The 14099-nt window shown below is 36.5% G+C and overlaps 1 protein-coding gene across 2 annotated transcripts in view; it reads left to right on the plus strand.

Moving 5' to 3' along the window:
• Positions 1-14099, plus strand: part of F13A1 (coagulation factor XIII A chain) — a 168058-nt gene that overhangs the window by 85381 nt on the left and 68578 nt on the right. The window lies entirely within an intron of this gene.

Genomic DNA, 14099 nt, shown 5'->3' on the forward strand with positions numbered 1-14099 from the left:
AGCAAACCTCTTCAAGCAACCAACTAGTACAACTACTCAGATTGCATTTAAAAATTCACTTGGGTTAGACATTCTAACCCTCTGTCATCCCAAATCTACTCTGAAGTCAGAGATAACAAGATAAAGTCTATTCCCTAATTATACAGACCAACCACAGCATAATTCCCTAACAGTTTTATTTTTAAAGAAATAAAATAAAGGTTTAAAAAGCACCATCTAGTTGAGCCTATGCTGATAGCAACTAAAAACGCCTTGATTCGCATGTACTAAGGACCCAGGTGCTTAATGGCCATTGTCCCCAGTCATGCCACCACTGAGGAGCTTTTTCACCTTTCCCCAGAGGCACCTTAATTTTGGAAACTTTTCATCTATCAAAAAAGCATGACTATGTAATAATAATTTGTTTCCCCATTCTTGTGTCAAAGATTTATATAATTTATATAATTGTCAATCAGAACTTCTATTGGTGTCTGTAGTCCCTTCTGATCACTACCACCAGACAATCCAGGAGAGCACACTGAATGTGATTTGGTGCCACCTTTGTAAAGGTAAAGATACCACTTCCTTTTTATGTTTTGGAAGAGTGACAAGGGCACATACACCTGCATTACTAACTTTACTGAAGCCTGGGAGTTAAAAATTTCTAGGCGGTGACCATTGCCAGAGGTAGGCTTCGTAATGGATTTGAGTTCTCATCCAGAGTTTCTGGGTTGACAATTTGTTTGGATTTCATATTTTAATTTTTTACCCTATACTTCAGGCCCAGGATAGCAGAAAAAGAACCCTCTGCTACTCTTTATAACTTCTCCATGGTGACACACCTCGATCAATGGTGGCAATTCTGGAGAATTTACAGATTAGGATTAATGAAAAATGCTATTGTAGTCCAACAGCATAAAATACTAAAATACCTATTCTAAATTAAACCCTTAAAATCGGAGTCAAGTTAATGGAATCAAGTTAAAATTGGAGTCAAGAAATGCCTCCTAAGCATGAGAGGCATTTCTACAGTTCAGAAATGACCGAGGCTATCAAACTCTGATTTTAAACTTAACATACTATCATAATGTCATCTTATTCACTAGGGATTTTCATTTTTTGCTTTTTGAAGGATTTTTTTTTTTTTACAGTTAATGAATACATTGGAAGTGGATGGGTAAATAGAACTTACACAGCAACAATGCTTTCAGAGTTACTACTGAGAAAATGTATTTATTCCATAAACAAATAACATGCAAATGAAGAGATTGGCTCTCAGGAAGTTAAATCACTTGCCCAAGGTCACTGGTAGAACTGGAAATGGATGTCAGGTTGCTTGACCTCAGATTCCCATACACAATGTTATATTTCCCTGAATTTGTCCTCTTTCCATATCACATGAGCTCCTTTTACAAGCCTTGTCTGATTCAATCCTTCTCTTTGAGGCCTGGGGGTCATGGGGAAAGGACAATGAACTGACATCATTTTTTTTCTCTTATGGTAAAAGTCAGCAAGGTAATGAAGTTTCCAATTGTGGGCAAACAGCTTGATTTCTCAATTATTAAGGTTGCTTTTCTTATGCCTGTTCTTCCCATATTTTTGGAGAAAAACAGACGTTTATTACCAACCATCTCTCGAATGTGATAATCGTAGTCAATCTAAAATTCTGCTCTGCTTGAATTGCTTTCCTGGAATGAGGTTTCAATGCTGCACCTATTTTATAATCACATAGGCTATTTCTGAAACATGAGGATGCTTTTCAGCACTCTCCCCACTACCACAAAGCTGTACAATCCAGGCTGCCCTGGTCTCCTGGGACAGCCACCCCCAGGGCTGATGGATACAATGCAGCAAAGTCTTCAGGATCCACCACACAGTGTTATGCACTTTGGGTTCCCTCCACACTCTTTCCTTCCCCTCCTCCTCCTGACAGCTTTCTTTTCCTTTTCCTACCCTGCCTTTTTGCCCTTCTCGTCCATCTATTACTTTCATTTAGGTATTTTTGGACGCCTGTCTGTACCAGCCCTACAGCATGTAGTATAGCAATGAAAAAAGCAGACACTCAAATAGCTTAAAATCACAGTCTCTCTCCCTCTCTTTCTCTCTCTCCCTCTCTCCCTCTCTTGCTCTCTCTATGTTTGGTTCTTTCTCTCATGATTATCAATTAGTAAAATATGTTTTAGCCAAATAAGAATCCTCAGTTACTAAGGGAACAAAGTTAATAATCTCTAGTTGTAATGGTTTTCATGAAAAATGAATCTAATTACCCACCCCTGTCAGAGCTTGTGTGGAGTACCTATACCAGAGGCCATTTGCATAACAGTGGTTTTATGCTTTACCATATAGGTTAGGGTTGATTCCATGGGTTTTTTCTTTCCTGAGGTAAAGTTTACATCTAGTGAAATGTATGGATATTAACTGCAAATTTCAGTGAGTTTTGATTGAGGTAATCACTATCACAAAAATACAGACATGATCTTCAGCCCAGAAATTTCCCTTGTGCTTTCTTCTAGTTAATCCACACCCCATAGGCAATTGCTATTCTGATTTCTTGCAACAGATTAGATTTGCCTGTTCTTAAACTTCGCATAAATGGATTCATACAGTATGTACCTTTTGGAGCTGGCTTATTTTACTCAATCAGTTGTTGCATGTGTCTTTCATGTGTTCCTTTTTATTACTAAGTGGCATTTCATTGTATTCTAGATCATAATTTGTCTATCCATTCACCTGTTGATGGCCATTTGAGATATTTCCAATTTGGAGCTACTATGAATAAAGCTGCTATGAACATTCTTGTACAAGTCTTATACATATGTTTTTGTTTCTCTGGGGCAAGTAGCTCAAGGTGGCATGTTTAGGTCATAGGGGTCCATACGTGTTTAATGTTATAAGAACCTGCCAGTTCTCCAAAGTGGACCACTTACATTCCTGACAGAAATACGTGAGACCTCCAGTTTTTCCCCAGCTTCACCTTTTCTTGGTGTTTCAGCTTTCTTAATTTTAACCATTCTAGCAGTTTTATAGTGGTATCTCTTTGGGGTTTTAATTTTTATTTCTCTGATGACTAGTGATATTAAGCACCTTTACATGCATTTATTGCCATTCATATGTCTTTTTCAGTGTGATATCTTTTTAAGTCTTTGCACAATTTCTTTTTTTTTTTAAAGACTTTATTTATTCATGAGAAACCCAGAGAGAGAGGCAGAGACACAGGCAGAGGGAGAAGCAGGCTCCCTGCAGGGAGCCCGATGCAGGACTCGATCCCAGGATCCCCAGGATCACACCCTGGGCTAAAGGCAAACACTCAACCACTGAGCCATACAGACGCCCCTTTGCCTAATTTCTTATTAGATGGTTTGTCTTTTTATTATTGAGTTGTAGCTGCTCTGTAAATACTCTGAATATATGTCCTTCGTCAGATGTGTATAGAAGATATTTTTTCCCCCGGAATATCACTTGCCAATAAATTTTCTTAATAGTATATTTAAGGAACAGGAGTTTTAAGAATTTATAAAATTCAATTTTTAAACTTTTTTTAAAGAATCCACCCTAGGAAATAATGTTATTTCCATAAGGTCATGAAGATATTCTCCTATGATTTGGGGGAGCTTAACAATTTTAGCTTTTACATTTAGGTCTGTGATCCATATTGAGTGCCATTCTGTGTGGTGTGAGGTAGGGGATCAAGGTTTATTTTTTTTTTCCTGGTTTATCTATTTATTCAAGTAATATTTGTTGAAAAGACTGTTGGGAAAACTTTCATTTGTCACAGACTTTCATTTGTTAAAAAGGCTATCTTTTCCTCCACTGAACTGCTTTGGTAATGGTTGGAAATCAAATAACTCTATAAATGTGGATCCATTTCTAGACAATATTCTTCCATTGGTCTATTTGTCTGTCCTTATATACCATACTATCTCAATTATTGTAGTGTTACAGTAAATCTTCAAATTAGGCAGTCCTCCAACTTTTTTCTTTTTACTATGTTGTTTGGTTATTCTCCTCCATTTCAACAAAATATCTATTACATTCTGATTAACTCATTTGCCTTGATCTAAGAAATATTGAAAAGTGACTTGCACACACTTTCCACTGACACCATATTTATTCATTCAGCAGAACTTTTTTTTTAAAAGATTTTATTTATTTATTCATGAGAGACACTGAGAAAGGCAAGACACAGCCAGAGGGAGAAGCAGACTCCCTCTGGAGAGCCCACTACAGGACTAAATTCCAGGACCCCAGGATCACACCGTGAGCTGAAGGCAGATGCTCAACCACTGAGCCATCCAGGTGTCCCCATTTAGCAGAACTTATTGATTATTCACCCTGTGCTGGTACTGAGGATACATAATCAAATAGCATTGTATCTTCCTTTCTACAATGAAAGTCAAGATAATCAACCAATGACACAAGGCAATATGATAAATAGGAGAGCATTACGAAGCAAAGAATACTATGTGAGCACAGAGAAAGGACAACCAAATCAAAGTGATAGATACAGATTTCTAGAATGAAGCCAGATGAGTTGCAAAGAATTAGTAGGCATGCACCAAGTAAAGAAAGGGTTTGAGTATGGAAGGGCATTCCAGGAAGAGAGAATGACATTTCTAATAACACCAAGTCAGAAAAAAAACTTAAGTCCACCACTGTGAAAATCCAAGATGATAATAGATGGCTTTCTTACTCTTTGGATCAAAATCCTAGCTATTAGAGGTGTTATAAAAGCTCCAAAGGGATCAAAGTTGAGGATCCAAGCAAAGGAGGAAATAGGGTTCTTGCTACTTTATTTCTTTCTCTCATGTATTTGCTCTTCTCCCTCATACTTGCCACCTAACTTGACAAATGATAGGGAAGACAAAAGAAACAGATCTCTACATTCCTAGATCAATGAATTTTCAAATTTTACTTTTTGGAACCACTTTTTTCAAGCAAGTATCACTTGAATCCGAAAGAAAGAGAGAAAGAAATAAAAAGAAAGAAAGAAAGAAAGAAAGAAAGAAAGAAAGAAAGAAAGAAGCAGAGCTTTTGTCATTGAAGCTAGATGGTGCCTGAAGCTACCACCACCACCACTCAATCATCTCCTCCTCCACCCCCAACACAGTGACTGCTGAGCTGCTTTCCCAAATCCCTAGAGTGTCTTAGGCACAGTTTGACTTCCACTATACCACTTCCACCTACAGCTAAGATTGATCACCACTACATTGTAGCTGGGGGCTTGTGGTTCATAAAACCTGGAAAGAATTTTACTCAAGGAGTCATTATTTTCCTTCTCAAATTTAACTCTCCATCTTGGAAGCTCATTCATGTTACCCAAAATTTATATCCAGTGGTCTTCAAGAAACTGTTACAGACAGGATTAGGTATTAAAACTGTATTCTACAAGAGTTACAGAAATCCTAGCCTTTAGGAGAACATAACTTTTAACAGTGAAATTTAACAGAATATAATAGCTTTCTTTATGACAAAGAAAAGTTATTTCATCATAACTGCATACAATGTGCACACAGTATAAGAAAAATACCTTTGCATACTTAAAAAGAAGCATGAAAACACTGTAATTATATAAAACATAAACATATATATGTTTCAGGAAATTGGAGCATTAAGAAATGTCACTATTTGCTGTTTTTCAAAATCAGGTGAAAATCAGTCCAATTCCCCAAGACCAAAATTGGAGAGAAGTCCAATAGTGTTTATGCTTTAAGGCCCTCCCTGTCCTTTGAATTGTACAGGAAACTAGGGCTTATTCTGATCCTGGGGTGGAGGTCTACCCAGTATGACCCCAGAACCCAGCCTTAACATCACAGGAGCTACTGTACTGGCAGTTCCACTTCAGAACCAAGCACAGGCTAGTCCTCTGGCAGCCACCCCATTTAAAAGGCTTCTCACTCAAAAAGCACGAGTTCCTGAATGGATTTCCCACAGTCTCCAGACCCTGATGGCTCAATTCCTGAATTGTTGGCCTCAAAGAGCATTGCCTCTACCTTTCCCCATATCTGAACAAACCCAGTATAATCACTCCTCATGGGCTTCAGTCTGGAATTCAGAGATGCACCACCCCACTGAGCACAGAAGATATTTTAACTGTTCTCTCTCCTAAGGTACATACCTGGGAAACTTATAAACATGTATAAAATTATAAAGAAAAAAACATCATGTGTATATCCTATTTTAAGAATTGAACACAGTAACATCTTTCATATCTACTTCCAGTCTCTTCTTATGAAAGATCTTTTTAAATTTTTTGGTTAAAAAACTTATAATGCTTGGGGCACCTGGATGGCTCAGTCAGTTAAGTGGTTGCCTTGGGCTCGGGTCAGGATCCTTGGGTTCTGGAATTGAGACCATCCAGCTCCCTGCTCAGGGAGGAGTTTGCTTCTTCTTCTCCATCTGCTCCTCACCCTACTCATGCTCTCCCTCTGTCTCAAATAAATAAATAAAATCTTTAAAAAAATTATACTGCTCTCTAAAAAAGAATTTAGACAATTCAGAAAAATGTAAAGATGAAAATCTTCTAAAAATCTTTTCTTCAAAAAAACCCCAAATTGTACCACCAGGAAATAACCATTATTAATATTTGATGTACATCATTCCAACTAGATACATAGATATTTAAGTAGATAAATATTATTTTAAAATCATAAATGATATACTATCAATGCTAATTTAAAAAAATGTTGCACTTCTCACAGCTTTGTTAAGATGTCGTTAACATAAAATAAAATGAGCATATTAAAAGAACACATTTTTAAAAGTTTGATGTATCCATGAAATCATCACCAAAATGAAAATAATGAACGTACCTATCACTACACAGAAGTTTCCTTTGTAATTTCTCCTTTTAACAACTCTCTGCTTTGTCTACCATCCCCAGGCAATCACTGCTCTGCTTTCTGTCATTACACATTGATTTATATTTTCTAGAATTTTACATAAACATTACATAAATTATGCAGTATGTACTCTTTTGTTTAGCTTCTTTCAGGCTTCTTTATCTTGAGATTCATTCATGCTATTGCTTGTATTCCTTCTTATCCATGAGTAGTGTTCCATTATATAGAAGAACCACAATTTTCTTATCCACTTACTTGTTACTGGACATTTGGGCTGTTTCCAGTTTTTTTCCTCCTACAAATAAAGCTAGGGTTATTCATGCAAAAGCCTTTATATACACATAAGCTTTTTTTTTTAATTTTTTGTCTTAAACACCTAGGAGTGGGATGGCTGGGTCATATGATAGGTGTATGTTTAATCTTTAAGAATTTTGGCAGAATTTTTAACTGCCAAAGTAATTATACCATTTTACATCACCAGCAGCAGTTGTTTGAGAGTCCCAGGTATTGGCATCTTCCCCAACACTTGATATGATCAGTCCTTTAAATTTTCGACTTTCCAGTAGGTATATAATATTATCTCATTGTGGTTTTAATTTGCATTTCCCTCTGACTAATGATGTTGAGAATCTTTGGGGTTGCATTGTTTGCCATCTATGTATCTCCTTTGATGTAGTATTTGTTCAAATATTTTGCCTGTAGTTTTAAATTTTGCTCATTTTCTTATTACTGAGTTTCTAGTGTTCTTTACATATTCCGAATTCAGGTCATTTATCACAAATGTGATTTACAAACATTTTCCATCACTTTTGGACTTACCTTTGCATTCTCTAAATGATGTCTTTTAAAGAGTAAAAGTTCATAAATTGATGAATGCTAATTTGTAGATATATTCTTTATAAATTATTTTTTCCTTTCTTTTTTTTTTGTGGTATTAAATCTAAGAGATCTTTGCCTAACCAAAGTTATAAAATGTTTTTCCTGTTTTCCTGTAGAAGTTTTATAGTTTTAGGTTTTATATTTAGGTGTATGGTCCATTTTGAGATTTTTTTTTATATGACATAATGTATGAATCAAAGTTCATTTCTGCATATGACTATCCAATTGTCCAGCATTATTTGTTGTAAAGATTATCCTTTGAAGAACACCTGGGTGGCTCAGTAGTTGAGGGTCTGCCTTTCGCTCAGGGCATGATCCTAGGGTCCTGGGATCAAGTCCCACATCGGGCTCCCTGCAGGAGCCTGTTTCTCCCTCTGCCTGTGTCTCTGCCTCTCTCTGTGTGTCTCTCATGAATAAATAAATAAAACCTTTAAAAAACGATTATCCTTTGATCACAAAATTATCTTTATGATCTTGTCAAAAATTATATTTATAATTATATTATAACTATATTATATATTTCTGTATATATTAAACATACCCATATATTAAAATATATTTTAAAATATTATATATTAATACATAATGTATATATTAAATATATCTATATGTTAAATACATATTAACTATATTTCTGGAGCCTGTTTCCGTTGCTCTGTTTGCTTGCCTTTATGCCAAATGGTGTCATGCTATTCAATTTAAAAGCAATATGCTTAATTGTACTCAAATTATATTTAAAGTTTCATTTGATCTTATTAAATTTTGCTTTCACAGAAATAAAAAACTGAATTGCAACAGAAGACATTGTTAAATGTCAAATAAATGTTTCTTCACTACAATAAATATTATTTCTTAACAGATCCTTCGAAGATTATTTAAAAACCATTAAAAATAAATTAATTGTATATATTTACAGTATGTTTTAATTTTAAATGATGTCAATTAACTAGGAGAGACCAACACATTAAAATGTCAGCACTTCATTCTCCTTCTCCCTCTTAATTTTTTTAAAATGTTATTATCATATTATCGAGTTTTAAAATTCAGATTCATTCTGATACTATCATTCCCAAAGGTCTTTAAACTTCTATGAGTTTTTCTCATCACTGGATTTTTAAAAAAGATTTTATTTATTTATTCACAAGAGACACAGAGAGAGGCAGAGAGAGAACCAGGCTCCCTGCAGAGAGCTTGATGTGGGACTCGATCCCAGGACCCAGGGATCACACCCTGAGCTGAAGGCAGGCGCTCAACCACTGAGCCACCCAGGTTTCCCTTATCATTGGATCTTTTACCACAGTGTCTTTGTTCCGGGGTTCTTTGTTTGATTCAGCCCTTAATTTTATTGGTATCACTTTTTGAGTAGTTTGGTTTTAATGGACACTAAATTCACCGATATTCTTCATGTTTGAAAATGAGTGTTGGCTGCCTTTACCCTTGCAGAATTTCTTAGCTGTGCATGAGATTCTTGGGTCAACCTTACTTTCTCTCAGGACTGTGCAAATATTGATTGACTGTGTTTACCTTTGAATGGTGCTGCAGAGCAGTTTAAAGGAAGCCTTATTTCCTCCCTTGTTGCTAATTTGCATTTTCTGCCTATATGACTGAACAATTATTTCTTTATTCTTAAGTACAATTAGTTTAATTAATTAAAGCTCTAGAGCAATGAGAATTCTGCTTCAAATCACATTAGAGCACCGATTGTTCTTTCAAAGTATAGATTCAATTTTTCCTCAATTAGGTAAAATTTTCTTATATTGTGTCATAAATATATCTTCTGCTTCGTTTGTTATCTATTTTCTTTTAGATTTTATTTATTTAGAGAGAATGAGAGAGAGAGCATGAGTGGGGGTAGGGCAAAGGAAGAGGGAGAGAGAGAGAGAATCTCAAGCAGACTCCCCACTGAGCTGGGAGCCCCTACAAAGGTCTCGATCCCATGACCCTGAGATCATGACCTGAGCTGAAATGAAGAGTTGGTCAGTTAACTGGCTGAGCCACTCAGTCATCCCATTGTTGGGTTCTCTGTGATAAAGATACTAATTATCCATATGTTCTATTATCCTTGTTTCCATAACTATTACCTCATCTCCAAATAACTTCATCTCTTTATATTTTTCTTATTATTTCATTTAACTCAAGCTTTTCTTCTATGTCATTAATTTTATTTTTTACCAGCATCTACTGTTTCTTATAGTTTGTACTTTTTACTTTTGGTTCCATGATGATGTGATTTGGTTCTCAATTTGATCCTTTAGGTCTATGATCTCCTAAGAAGTTGTGAGAACATTCCTTTATGTTCTTTAATTTTATTTTCTTCTATGTATTATTTTTTTCATATTCCGTCTCTCTCTCTTCCCTTCTCTCCCTCTCCATCTTCTTCCCTCTCTTTCTCTCCCTCCCTCTCTCCCCTCTCTGTCTATCCCTCCTCACTTCTTTTCTTTTTATTCATGTCATACTTGCATAATTCTCCTCCAAGTGTCTTATTTGCCCTAATATAGTGTAGGTGAAATCTTGACACTTCCCAATTAAAGAGTAATTTGATTTTTCCTCTGAACTACAGTTTGAGGCCAATGTTTTTCATTCCATCTACTTTTTAGTACCCTGAGAAGGTTGGAGGGGGAGGGGAGGGGAGCTGAAGAGATGGCAACGTCTGTTAGAGTATTCGGGGCTCTGCTCTTTCTTTTAAGGTTCTGCTAAATTTCTCATCTAATAATCCATCCTGCCTAATTGGAGGTGTATCTCATTTCCATTGGGGTGGATGGTTGCACGGGTAAGTCTCAGGCTTGATGTCACCTCCCCACTCTAATCCCAGAGTGTTTACCTCTTTAGAGATGTAGATCATTCTTACCCATTTCTCCACAGCAATTGTTTCCACTGTTCTGCTCAGAAAAAAAAATAATAATCAGCATTTTAATTCGACTAGTTTCTTTCCAGATTTTGAAATACAAATGAGAAGTTACAAGATTTTGTGGATTTGACAATAGGGCTCCTGAGAACTGGTGGTGAGGGTCAGGAGCTAGGCCATGTTGCCTATTTCAATCTATAATTCTCATTTTTTTTTCCTGGAACCAGCTTTTGAAGTTTACTGAATTATGTTATGCCACTGAGGTTGCTGATAATGACTTTTATGGGGACTAGTTCTTTACTTTTCCCATATTGTAGGTTAATTATGGTAAAACAATGTAGTGCAGCCTTAATGTGGTTGAATAATGCTCCCTGTCCAAAGTCATAAGCAACTTTGTCTCCTAGACCATCAATGATGTGAGTCCAAGACATTTCATTCTGACACTGGTCAAACAAACTCTGAGTTCATGACAGTGTATTAAAGCAGCCTATTGTGGCATAAAAAAAGAATTCATGGGATCCCTGGGTGGCACAGCGGTTTAGCGCCTGCCTTTGGCCCAGGGCGCGATCCTGGAGACCCGGGATCGAATCCCACGTCAGGCTCCAGGCATGGAGCCTGCTTCTCCCTCTGCCTATGTCTCTGCCTCTCTCTCTCTCTCTCTCTCTCTGTGTGTGACTATCATAAATTAAAAAAAAAAAAAAAAAAGAATTCATGCCCTTGAAATGTCCTCCAAATATATCTAGTTGTCTAGTGAGGGCGATACTACTTTAATCCTTTATATATGTCACTAAAGACTTACTTCTTTCTGTGTCTGGACCCCTCAGAAATCAATATTCTAATTAGAAAACAGTAGCTAATCCAACCAAATGCTAATAAATGAGAGTTGTGATTTATCTAGCAATAGGGAAACAGCTCAGCATTAACAATTAAAAGGTCCGTAGAGGAGAGAGGTTTTTTTTTGTTTTGTTTTGTTTTGTTTTTTATTCTTCCCCTTAGCTGATTGAGGTCAGCCAGATGCTATTAATAGTCCTCTAGCTAATGGCTATCTGTTTGAGAATTGTCATTAAGTCCATAGTTTAGGAACTTTTACCTCTGAAATTCATAGGCTTTATTCTATTTTCCAATGATAAGGATAAGGAAATGGTGTTGTGAGTTCAACTTGAATATACCTATCCACAAAGACCAAATCACATCATAACTTACCAAGGCACTCTTCAGACTTCATTATAAAAATGCAGAATTTAAAATAACCAATGCAACTGTAAGAAATATTAGTGAAAATATAGAGCCAAAATGGTTGACTAAATCCTGTTGCACTCCAGTCATTTCATAGAGTTATAGCATAAAGTTGAAGTTTACATCAAAGGCATGAGTTTGCAATTAGCTGAACAAGGCCCTTCAGAAATCTCCAAAGAATTACTTTTTCTACATTAAACAAATCAACTGAGTAGTTACCTTTACTTTAGTCTGAATGGGCAGAATCAAGAGGGGAGGGATAGTATGTCTAAATCAAATTGAATGGTGATTTAGAGAACATTTTCCAGAAGGACCCTCTTTGGGAAATGCAACTCAGTACTAGTGCATATTTCAGTGGAGGGTTTGTCATTCTCAGTAGAAGGTGTTTGCACGTTTTAAGTGTTTTCTTTTGATATTCTCTATTTCATCTAATATGGTCTACTTACATGATATCCTAGCAAGTCCCTGAACCTGCCATATTGTTTCATTACACCAAGCATTTGTTCAAACTGTTTCTACTATGTAGATGGCCTTGTCTGGCCCTCAACTGCTCAAGACCTAGCTTTCATGTAATTTCCTCTATTCAGCCTACTGCCACCACTGCCCTCCAACCTGATGAAACTGATAACCACTTTCTTTGGGCTTCCATCTTACCTGTACATCTTTCTGTCTTAACATTAGTAAACATTTACTTCCACTCAATTGGTTTCCTGTTCATATCTCCCCAGGAAGAAAGTCTAATATCTATTCAGATAAATAATACCTATATGTTTGCTGAATATACAAGTGATTATTTAACCACTATTGAACATCTGTTCTTTGCCCATACTTGCTAGAAGTAAAAAAGACATAGATTTTTAAAAAATCTCTATTCTCAATGAGTTCATGACCCAGTGAGAAAGAATAGACTTCTATACAACTAAACTCAGCAAGCCTAAGATTGAGGTCTGGGCAAGTGTTTAGACTGAGCTGTTAATTTGCAAGGCAGTGAACACATAAAGCTCCCATATTGTAATATATCTTCTATGGTTTTCATAATCCAAACACACCTGCTTCAATCATATGTTTCACGTTGCTTACTAATGTCTTCTTGGCATAGACTAAACCTATGCCTCTCAAATTAACATGCACAGAAAACATCCCATGATTTTATTAAAACGCAGACTAACTCTGATTCAGTAGGTCTGTGGCAAGGACTGAGATTCTGAATTTCTAACAAGTTCCCAGGGGATGCCAGTATTGCTGGTCCATAGACCATGCTTTGAGGATCAGAACTCTAAACATGACAAGTCATGTCAGTATATACACATTGTTGAAGTGGCACCAGTTTTGGAAAAGCTCCCGCTGCTCCTTTCCTAAATAATCTTCTAAGTATAATTAAACATGATGAAAGTTACACCAAGAGAGGTAAGATTCAGTAGTGCTTCCTCCAAAACTGATGACTGGAAATGGTTACTTCTTAGCCTTTTCAATGGCTATACTCAAGAGGTCTTTGCTCCTGCACTTGAGGTCTGCTGGTACCAGAAGACTGTGGTCTGAGTATGTAGCAAGATTTTCCCAAATATTCAAGATTGCCATTTTTAAGTCTACCCCATATTTACACAATAATACCCAGGCCCTTCCTGTAAGTGGAGATATCTTTTAACAAAACTACAAGACCTTATCACCTTAAACAATCATAAAGGAAATACTTTTTTAACGCAACTTGTTTAAAACAAACTTTGTAAGGTATCCATGGAAATCTAATTTCTTATTAAATCTTAATGGTTCCTATGACATCTGTTTACTTTTTCAGTTTGTAAAAGAGTGTGCAATTCACCATCAAGTCAAAATTCACGGGGAGCCCTGGTGGCTCAGCAGTTTAGTGCTGCCTTCAGCCCAGGGCGTGATCCTGGAGACCCGGGATGGAGTTCCATGTCGGGCTCCCTGCATGGAGCCTGCTTCTCCCTCTGCCTGTGTCTCTGCCTCTTTCTGTGTGTCTCCCATGAATAAATAAATAAAATATTTTTTTAAATCCTTTAAAAAAAGTCAAAATTCACTAGACCATGAGACTTTGGACTCCCCCATTCTACCTATACATCTTTTTTCATGTGTCAGTTTTGAACTATCCTTCCACAAAATCAAGATCCCTATTTGATCCCTACTTGGGCTGTCCTCTTTCAAAGTGCTCTTTCTCTTTCCCTCACTACTCCAACCAGACCAAGGGTCCCTTGCATATCTTTCCCTAACTATGTAGAGAAGACATTACAACTCCTCTTGGCAGCTATCCAACACTACCTTAACTACAATAATATGTTATTTGAGAGGCAATCTTGGTTATT

The sequence above is a fragment of the Canis aureus genome, chromosome 37 (genome assembly GCF_053574225.1).
Source record: "Canis aureus isolate CA01 chromosome 37, VMU_Caureus_v.1.0, whole genome shotgun sequence".
Classification (NCBI taxonomy): domain Eukaryota; kingdom Metazoa; phylum Chordata; class Mammalia; order Carnivora; family Canidae; genus Canis; species Canis aureus.